Below are 11,275 nucleotides of genomic sequence, written 5' to 3' on the forward strand. Positions count from 1 at the left end.
TTTAGGTAACACAGTTATCTTCATTCCCTGTTTTAGATTGATAAATATAATTTATACAACCTTATTCTCTGATTGAAAACAAGTATAGAATGTGAGAACAGCGAGTTTAAATTGTAAATTGTCTACTGATGTCTATAAAAAGTCAAAGTCTTGTGTTTGCCAGAATATAGTAAATATTTCCCTTTAACTGCTTTAAGAATAATATTTTTAGTAATACATACAAAACTGCACAGCTACCATCTCATAGATATATGTCGTGCTTCATTTGAAGGGATGTTTTCAGGAGAGGTTGGAGGACACATGACTGTCACTCCTCCACCATGTTGTAGGAGTGACAACAAGACGTCCTCCAAACTCTTTTCACAAAGTGACAGGACTGCATTACTGTCACTCCGCTCACCAACAAATATCTAGGCTGCAAACAAAAGAATTACGACAGGCGCTCATTTAACAGTTTTTTTGTGTCTGTTCGGTCCTAATTATCGAGAGAATGTGGCCTGTTTCTCTCTGATTAGGGCTCCTTAACTACGGGTGTGTGTCTGCTTGTTGATGCAAGTTGAAATGTCATGAAACACACCAGACACCACCATGCTGTAAAACAGACACAAATTCTTTTTGTGATTATGTATTGTATTGGTTTTCCTTTTATGCACACCCATCTGTCACAGCTATGAAATCTCAAACTTGAAGTCATCACAAAATCAGACGTTTTTTTCCCACCCCCTACGCTGAAGTGCCGATATGTCCTCGACCACCCTCGGTGTTCGGTTTTGTTTTCTTTTCAGAGAAATGCTTTAAAAATGTTTCTCAGTTTCTGAGACGCAGAGACACAACCTTTACTTTAGTGGGCCTTTACTAATCAGGGTTTTGCATGTATTCATCTATAATCAAGTTGTTTTTATTTATCTCAGGGGGAAAAAAAAGGCTTTGTGTATTTCTGTATGACCGATCAGGAAATATACGGACTGGAAACCTTCAAGGTAGTCGTAGTTGGACACAGAGGAAGCCCCTCTTTATTTATTGGAAAAACTATGTTGCAGCTGTGTGAGATGTCTAAATAGTTCAATCTACAAAACCAAGAAAGATTTGTTCAGAAATAAATTGTTGTGGTTAATAGGCTGTTACTACTACATGATTCACTCGCAGGTAGCAATCAGACGAGAGACAGGAGCCGGGTCAAAAAATCCAAACGACCGGCGCATAATCAAGTCTTTACTCACAAAATTCATTATTTTATGATACACCTCAAAGCACTGAACAGACATTGGTAAACTGTGGATTGTTCTCACCACTTACTTCTGCAAGGAAATGAAACTATTCATGCAGAGCAACCATAAAAACCTGAAATTATATGAAATTCACTGTGGATTAGTGTCTTTACTTTTTAGTAAAAATAAAGTAATTTATCTTTTTTCTTTGCTGAACAGAATATGATCATTTTCTCAAGTTAACAGTGACAAGATCTGGTCTTGATTGGTTTATTTTAATGTCAGAAAGAATAAAATGGTTTGATTCAACTCGACCAAGTTTAGCCTAAATCAAGCCATATAGACTCCAATCGTACAAAAATCTAATTGACAAAGCAACCTAATATGTCATAATGAGAGCTGATACAGGGTCAACGGACATATATTGCTTCAATTCAAAGTTACAAACTCCGTCTGTCTTCAGAGATCAAAATAAACATGGGAAATAAAGCTCAGTGGCACCAGAGATGAGCAGCGGCACAGTAATGATGGTCTACAATACTGACTTATTTGCCTCGCCTCATTGAGTGCCCATCCCTGATTATGCACTCTGCTGTTTTTGAAATCTTAAAAGAGACACAAAATGCACAATTAGGCTGCATTGTGGGGCCGGCTGCATCCAGCTGATCACCAATTAAACCCCACAGCACCGCTGGGTAATGCAACGAAGGTAAGACACGGGTCCATACGAGAGTTATTTTGAAGAAGATCAAGAGAAAATTCAACAAATTATGAGGCTTGTTGAAAAAGACAATGAAACTAGCCGAGACCACAACTGAAAACCAGGGAGAATTATTGCTTTGTTAGAACAGGGATATCTCAGTGTCTGATCTACGAGGCAGATTTTCTTCTATCGGAGGAATCAGTGTCATTTATTAAATTCTCGTTAGGACTTTTCCTGTGGGAAATGGCTGTTAGCTAAGTGGTAAATTACACAAAACCACATCAGATGCTTATCCAGTGTCTAAATGACTTTTAAAAAAGTTGAGACATCACTGAGTTTTGTTTGTGCAAACATGTTTTACTGTTTCTTCTTGTGACTTCACTTATTTTACATGTAAATTTGTATATATATAAATAGGTTTTGTCCATCTATATTCAAACTGTCTGACTCTTTTAGCTTACTGACACAAAATCTTTACTTTTGTGCTACCACACAGAGATAATTATTAAGTCATGTATTTTGACAGGATGTGTCTGACACATTTTGTGGGTTTTGCTGAAGGGACTGAACTTGTCAGACAGTTTATTTTGAGAAAAAAAAGAAGAAAGATATTCTCATGCAATATTTACAAGACGTTTGAATGAAGGCAGCGATGTGGCCCTTTTGGTTCCAGAAATAATTCCACTGATTGAAGATGACTGTGCAGACGATTGCTTCCTGGTTTCTGCTCCATTCTCTGCATGGTGCCCTTAGCAAATCCTACCTACCTGGATACTCACCTGCCTGCCCACTCTCCATCACTGTCCTTTTTGTCTGTTCTTCCCTTGGACTGCTGGACCTCCTTCCTTCCACTCTGGTCTTGAAACAAGAATAAGGCTCTTTCGAGGCCACTTTACAAACATTCTTGAACTTTATTCCTTAAAGTTCTGCATCCATGACAGTACAAATCACTCTTTCCTCTCCCATAGCCGATCAAAACATTCCTCAGCTGAAACTCCTGACAGTCGTTTTTATTAAATAAAGTTTTTAAACATTTTCCTGTTGTCAACCTTTATGTCTGCACTTTGAGACCATTAGTACCAAACATTATGAGATCAAGTGTTTGGTCTGTTTTAGATGCATGGATCCAGGAAACACTCAGACACTCAGCTAATGGATAGTTTAGATTTACATATTTTGTTGAATCTAGATGAAGAGGCTGCAAAGAATTCTGAAAACCAGCTTCAGACTAAAAAATGTCTGCTGCTAAATCTCTGATTTTTCATCAGAACTGGATCTCTGCAACATGGGACAACCAGCTGCCAAAGACTTGTGCCACCGGTGTGTTCAGCCACATTAACACCTACACTTCAGTGAATGTTTGTGAAACTTGACATTTTCTCAAGCAAGCCTAAAGGAAGTGTTACAGTGTTTACACAAAAATAGTGCAAAATAAATAAAATTCATTTGGTTTAACTATTTTACTAAAACAAAAAAACTATTTGTATGTCAACTTTGATTGTTGTCAGTGAATTATGTTTGGTTTATTGACAATAATCTGTGTCAAACATAAAAATGACCAAAATAAGATTGTATATTTTCATTAAAATTTGGTTATTGTTTCCCCTGTCCTTAGTTTTGTGTATTTGGAGGTTTCCATTTGCTATTTCTGTCACTCTTTTCTGATAAAAAAAAAACGTTAAAAAAAGGTTTTGTTGCAGGGTTGAAAACTATTTGACTTGCCTCATATTTGTACATTATTGTTGAACCCTTTTGCCTAAAAGAAATGAACAACAGCCCATAGTGTATTGAATCCTTGATGGCGTATTTCGTCACTTTGTGAAATATTTCAACTACTCCTCGTTGCATCTTTGAAAGAAAGGGGTAGATGTAGGCACATGGGTAGAAGTGGGGTTAATGATAAGAAATGAGAATCACCTTTAAGATGACACTTACTCCCACATGCAACTACTTCTCCCTCTATGAGCCAGTTGACTGATAAGGAATGGACCCAAATACAGACCAGAAAGAACAAAAAACAAAAACAAGCAAACAAACAAACAAAAGAAATTGCAGGGGGAAAAGGGAATTAGACAAAGTGGGGATGATGAGTACTGCTAGATTCAAATATAAATATTCCCAAATAATAATCTGATGAGGACCTGCAAGAAAGGGATCCCAAAAGAGTCAAATTCAAGAATCTGTGAGTGACTGAATTACAAATAGGAGCTGTTTTGTTCTGTGGCTTATCTTGTTAAAAGCTGGTGTTCAGCAGAGATGAAATCATAATAAATACAAAGCAGAATGCCTAATGAAGTGAATGAAAAGGAACAAAGTTACAACCAATTGTTTAGTGTTTTCAACCTAGAGGCCACCTTAATTGTGTCTCCAAAAGCACCGAGCTCCTCCTCCTCACCTCTAATCCTGTGTGGGCGCACATCAAAAGTCACGTGTGTATGTAGATTAAAAGCACAATCTCCAAAAGTCCACTGGTAACCTTTCCTAGAACAATTAGTCACACTTCTTCTTTCATAAAAAAAAACCCCCACTAAGCTGGGGGATTTGAGATGACCTCCAGAAATCAAATTAAATTGAAATATATTTGCTAAAAGCCTGTTTTCACTCTAATTGCAGTTTTTACCAAAGTTTGTAATGTTCATCCAGCAATAGTCAGGGTCAGAGGTTGTTGCCATTGTTACTTTGTGAGCCAGAAGCTGAAAGGTTTGGGAACCTCTGCATTAAAGTATTCCTATGTCTCCTAACATTAACATTTATTTAATGGAGAACCACTGTCCATTTCGTCACACAGCTTTGACTAACCTATCTAAAAAATATATTTCGGAAAGATATTGTACAAATTTACTCAGGTTTTTTTTGTTCTTTGTTTGTTTGTTTTTTTGACTCTTGCCTTTTTTTATTATTTGCACCTTTTAAAATATAGGTTAACCACTATGATCTTTTTCAGTGCTGGTGTGTTTTTGCCTTTTCATTCTCTTTTTCCTCAACCTCACATCCAGTCAGAAAGGGAGGACGGGAAGAGGTTGCAGATTTTGTTGGAAAGAGATAACAGCCCTTATCTCCTCCCCACCAGACGCTGACAGGCCTGATCCAATTGAGACTTGGTTAAAACAATTCATCGACTTATACACTAAAACCCAAGATGAAATGGCTTTTTTTTTTTTTTTTTGGGGGGGGGGGGGGGGGGGGGGGGCACAGGAAGGATGAAGATGAGGGTCTCTTTGTTAAATTCCCCATCCTAAAGAAGCAACACACTCTTTATTTGTAGGCATTTCTTTTAGAGGAATGAAGGGTGTTTTAATGGAGTACACAAAGTTTTGATATAGATTTCAATCCAAGTTGAGACATCATGAACTTATATAATATTTAGAAACAGCATTTTTTTAAAAAAAGAAAGCAGGTTGGAGAGTTTGTTATCATTAAGGTGGTATCTTACTGGGCTGTGAGTCGTTGGAAAACTGCATTTAAAATGTTTTCAGAATGTCTTGCGACTTTCGTGGGGTTTTCAACATCCTCGTGTAAGTTGCTTAGGTACAAGGCCTTGTTGCTTGAGTTTTGAACATATTCAACAAGTCTGTGCAAACACGTATTTCACAAAATAGTCCCAAATTTGTCAAATTTTGCCTCAATTTTGCCACAGGTATATTCAACCCATCTCAAGAGTGCTAGCTCTATACTTTAATATCTGCAGGAGCTCTGCTGTGACAGAAAACATCCGAGGCAAATGGCCAAATCTATAAAACCATGTGAACACAAAAATAGACAGTGATTTTAAAAGCTGGCTCCTCAAACCTGGGCAGCATGGCTTGATGGTCACTTGGTTGCAAACACTTTTAGTTCAGTGAAACTGCAGCTGAAAAGTCACCTATTTTCTGCAGCTCAGTGAGATTCCACCTGTAAGGTATAGAAACTCAGTCTTCACCCCCTGAAACTGCAACAATAGTCTGAATTTTTGTCTATTTGTGTAAAATGAGCCTGCAGGCAGCTTCTCTCTGACTCCTCCTGTATGCGGAGCCTAAGACAACCATCTTGAAGATCATTTTTTTTACCTTCACACAACATTTGAGAGCACGTTCCTTAGCCTCGGCTTTTACTTTGATTATACAAGAACCTGATTGCTCACTGTGGCACTTATGGTAGCGCCAGTACATCTAAATGAAAACTGTAAAAAGATTTATTTGATTACATGCAGAAATTTGAGGACTGGAGTGACACACATTAACCTTTATTATTTAAAAGTTTTTGTTTTTTTAAAAGCCAGTTCAATTTTATGTTCCAAGCATATATTTATCATAGATACTGAAGCAGCTAGTGTTGTATAAAATATATAAAAGTTTCACAATTTAAGAGTTGTGTGTTTGAGTGCAAAATGTGTTCAACTAAAACTGAGTTTAAGAATTTAAAATATGTGAAAACGAATGACGATAACAGAGATTTGATGTCAACACTTTACAGTAATACTTCATTAAGAACAATCTGGTTGTTGATGAGTTCTTAGAAAACAGATTACAAAAAGTTATTTTAATAAATCAGTGATGCTTTCTCCTCTTAGAATTCTTTATTTACTCGTGAACAACTGGGAAACAGAACAAAATTCCAAATAACTGTTTCGATTGTAATTTAATAATACATAAATTGCTGCTTTGGCCAACACTTAGTAGTAACTATACAAAAGTATTGCCTTAATTAATTTTTAAATTTTCTTTAGTTATCCTTTTGTGTCTTCTGAAGTTAAATAAAACAGGACATTGAGGGGTAAATGCAAACTGAATCATTTCTTCCTGAATGCCTTGCCATTGTGTTAACCCAGTAATTCATTATTATCTCCTGAGGTCACTGTGTTGTCGCTGTCTGAAGGACGAGAATCGTTTTTTCATACTCGGTCTTGAACTTTTCTTTTCCATGTCATGATGTCTTTTAAGATGCTTTATGCCTGTGAAAACCTCTCCATGGACTAAATGTCACAGATGTGAATCATGCGCTAACACGTCAGACCTTGTCATTTTCCTTCCATCCAACATGCCTGAAAGGTTACTGTGACTGCCCCTTCATCTCTGCAGCTGACTGCTGCCGTCCGTTCCCATCCGATGGTCGGTGCAGATTTAAGAAAAGACCTACTCTCCTCACCCCTGATCACAAGTTTGTTCACTGAAAAGACTCTGAATATTGATACTGAATATTTAGCCATTTTACCTCGATATAAAAGTCACATCATAGCACCTCAGCTAATTTAGCTCAGGCCTCATGTGACCAGATCTTTTTAAGTGAAACACTGAGGTAAAGAATATTTAGGTTACATGTTTTAAAAGCAAAGTTGAAACCTGGCATTTTGAAGGCTCCTTTAACATATTTAGTGTCTTCATTCTCCCTTCTAGTTCAGAAAAATCAAATTAATGTTCAAGTGCTTCCTGAAGGAAGATGTTAAAGGGCATGTTAATGGTCCTGTCCTGTGATTGTGTTTATGTATGCCTTTACCAGAGTTAGAAACTGCAGATTCATTCCTGAGGAGCCAACTCTGCACTGTGAAAGTTAGCAGGATATGCACTTGCTCAAAGAACTGTTCACTACAGGAACTTTGTGACGAGCTGTAACATCATCACCAACACCCACCTCATTTTTCACCCTTCAGATTCACAGCCTTTCAATCAGAGACATTTGGGATTACCTGATACACTGATGCAACAATCATGACTCTTCCTCTCTTTGCATCACGTCACACTAACTATTCAAGCTGCATTGTTATCCCACTGTGAGAGTGCAAGTACCACGTTTTAAGAACTTGGTAGTTTAATCTTTTAGCTGGAAGGTGAAAGAATAATTACCCTCCATTTCCATAAAAGGTGAGTAATCATGTCATTGTCCACCCTTTTAGCAAAATATCTCCTGAACCAGGGGACAGACTTCAAAATGCAAGCAGACATGGAGGAACTCAAAGTAAAACTAATTTATTGACAAAAAGGAAAACAAAAGGCTGACATGACAGCAACTGAACTAAAGAACAAAGCTTACAACAATCCAGGGGAGCAAAGACACGAGGAAAACCAGACAGCACATGGAAGTGACGATAAAACCAGCAGATTTTAAAGGCTGAGGGTGATTTGAAAGTGGACACAGGTGACTGATTATAAACGAGGGACAGGTGTGGGTGGTAGAGGCAGGCTGACAGGTACTGAGCAGAGGAAAGGTGAATGATGACAGGGAACACAAAGGGCACAGGGAGCAACACACCAAATAACAAAAATAACCAAATAACAGAATTAAAGAAATAATAACCGCAATACAAAAACAAACCCAAAGACCCCCAAATCCTGACAGTGGGGGCAATAACTTTTATTTTATAGATACATAGCTAAAATCTGGTGTGGTAATAGCTGAGAGTTTCCCCCCTTCCCCCACATACTACAAGCACTATATTGTTCAAAGTTTTAGTATTTCTTAAATAAATGTTAGCTTCATTAGACTTAGCAATTGTTTTAACACTATACTAAGGTTTGAATACCAAACATTTTATCGGTTACTCTTCAGATGATGCTGAGCTGGCCCTCTCCTACACACACACACACACACACACACACATTGCTCCTAAGTGGAGCAAAGACTTGCTCTTTGGGTTATATTGTTGTCAGCTACACACAGTTTTAGTTATGCTTTTTTTTATTAGCTTAGGGCAGAAAAATGCAGCTACCTTCTGAACAGAACTTAATTACTTTTGGTCCAAGACTTTTTGTCCCTCGGGCTGCCTCTCCCTGCTTCAAGCTTAGAAACAGAAGACATTGTATTGGTGCCTTATTGTAACAGTAATAATGTGGCTGTGCTCCAGATTTAAGGGACGCTATATTTACCTTGTGAATGTGGCAGCTGACAGTTTTATCACAGTTGTGTTCGTTTTGTGACAAAATAAAGAACAGAGCAACAGTGGACAAGTGAATGAGAGAAAATTTAAAAACTTTGTCACTCACTTCCAATGAATTGACATCAAACTAATAGTAATAATATTAAAGTTTTTTCAGCATGTCACTTTACTCTGTATTGTGCGGCAAAAATGCTGCTGTTGACATAATAGGAAGCATTTTATTTTAATTTTGGACCTATCAATTTATTTTTCCAGACTTCAAGCTTTGGGTCTAAAACATAAGCGTTTAAAACAATTTTTGGTTTATACCTAATGGCAATAATGGGTGCCAACCCTGGCAGCTCATATTCAGTGAGTGGTTTTATAAATTTTCACATAGTTAATTTTATTGGTTTAGGTTTGGTTCTAACTTTGGCAGACAGATGGTTCACCCGTGTTATTTTCTAAATGATTTCTTTCTGGATGAAACAAACCATTTAGTACCTCAAATTTTCTACCTTTCTACTGGGCAGGTGTTTCAACTGTACCATGCTTTTTTCAGGTGAATGGATATGAAAGTCATAAACATTTACTGTAACCTGTATCCTTTTTGTCTTGATAGTAACATTTTCTGCTGTATGCAAAGCTAGTTCATTGCAGGAACAGAGATATTTTGTACGCATGTTCAGACCAATCCTGATCAGTTCACTTGATCAGTCAACCAGAATCACACAACAAAGATTGTTGTGCCTCATCGATTTGACTGATGCTTCCTTTGATGATGATCAACACTAGGTTTTGTAGGACTTCCTACTATCACCAGCTTGATTTAGCAGACGACATTGAGGCTTGAGCCAATTAGGCTCCAATCACATTTCCACCACACCCTCTGAATTAACCGCCTGTAAAAGCTACGCCTTGATGGCCGCACCAGCTTCAACTCATGAGAAAATGATTGAATAAATATATTTTCCCATCACTGTATCAGGATGCCTCATTTCATCTTTGAGTTTAATGATGACAGAGAGGCAGGATAGCAGTGTAATTTGGTAAAAATGTCCATGATTCATAGCAAGAAGTCATGCAGCGGGCAACGGCCCGAATGTCAACGATCAAGCCAATTGATATTATGTAAAACAGTGATGGCGAAAGCAAGATGAATAAAAGGAGAAGGAACGAAACACACACACATCAATTCAAAGATAAATGAACTGGAAAATACACCTGGGGTTTCCACCTCAAATGAAGAGATAACCCAAAGCTGCTTATCTGGATGGAGTCAGATGATTGATAGAGATGATGGTCTTTATTACCCAGCTGAGTAGACGGGTTGACCAACGGCAGCAGTTTTTAATTTGCCTGGATTCTGGATCATTTTGGAAGGTAGGAAACAGCCAGATTATCTCTCTTCTGATAAGAAACAAACAAGATGAACGAATCGGAAATCAGCTTCAGAAAGAAATTAATTCAAGAACTCAGTGGAAAAATATAACAAACCACACAGTGTAGTTTCTACGTTTACCTAAAGTTAATGCTGTGAATACAAGCAAGAGTAAAAGTACTTCACGTGAAAACAAACAACAGAAAAAAGGGTGATAAAGTCCTAATTTGTTAGAAAACGCTTATTAAACCTTGACAATTGAGAGGCAATCATCTCACAGTAAAATAGCCGTTTTAATTTTAATATAAAAGTGGGTTTACTACATGCAATTAAGTTCATAGAACAGAGAGCAATATTTTAGTTTGTAGCTCTTGATTAAACAGTTTCACTTCTCATCAGGTATTTTAATCTTCTTTATGTCAAGTCAAATCAAACTTTCTTGACATAGTGCATTTCATAAGTAAAGCAACCAAATGTGCTTTCCAATAAGAACAAAATACTATTTGAAAACACATATATGCACACAAACGTTTCATAAAGCTTTGTCTGTGCAAATAAGAAAGTATGTACTTTTTGATATACAGTGTATAAAGGTGATGTCCCCTCAGATCTTAAGAGTGTAGAATAAAAACAGAAGAGAGCTGTCCATGATTTGGAAAAGGTACTGTAACTCAAGGCCTTTTAATGATTTATTTATAATTAAAAAGATTTTAAAATGGATTCTGCTTTTGACAGGTAGCTGGAGCAAAAATCTACGAACAGACTGTCATAACTCGGGAGGTACTGTCCAGAAGAGCGAAACCAAGACCAAAACACGGAGATGGAAGTAAAAGGTAAGTGCATTTATTTACAGGGTGAGACTATATACAGTGGGCGGTGTCCGGAGTGGTCGGGAGGGGGGAGGATGGTAGGTGGGTTTAGCGGACTGTCCAGAAACGGCTTAATCTGGGAGACATGAAATGATGGGTGGATTTGCATAGCAGCCAGGAGAGTTAGACGGACTGAGGTGGGGTTCAGTATCTTTTCAATAGGAAATGGTCCTATGAAACGTGGTGCTAATTTCCTTGAAGTGCCCTTTAAAGGAATGTCCCGGGTAGAGAGCCAGACTTTGTCGCCCACCTTATAAGTGGGTGCCGCGGACCGATGACGGTCAG

The sequence above is a fragment of the Kryptolebias marmoratus genome, linkage group LG15 (assembly GCF_001649575.2).
Source record: "Kryptolebias marmoratus isolate JLee-2015 linkage group LG15, ASM164957v2, whole genome shotgun sequence".
Lineage (NCBI taxonomy): Eukaryota > Metazoa > Chordata > Actinopteri > Cyprinodontiformes > Rivulidae > Kryptolebias > Kryptolebias marmoratus.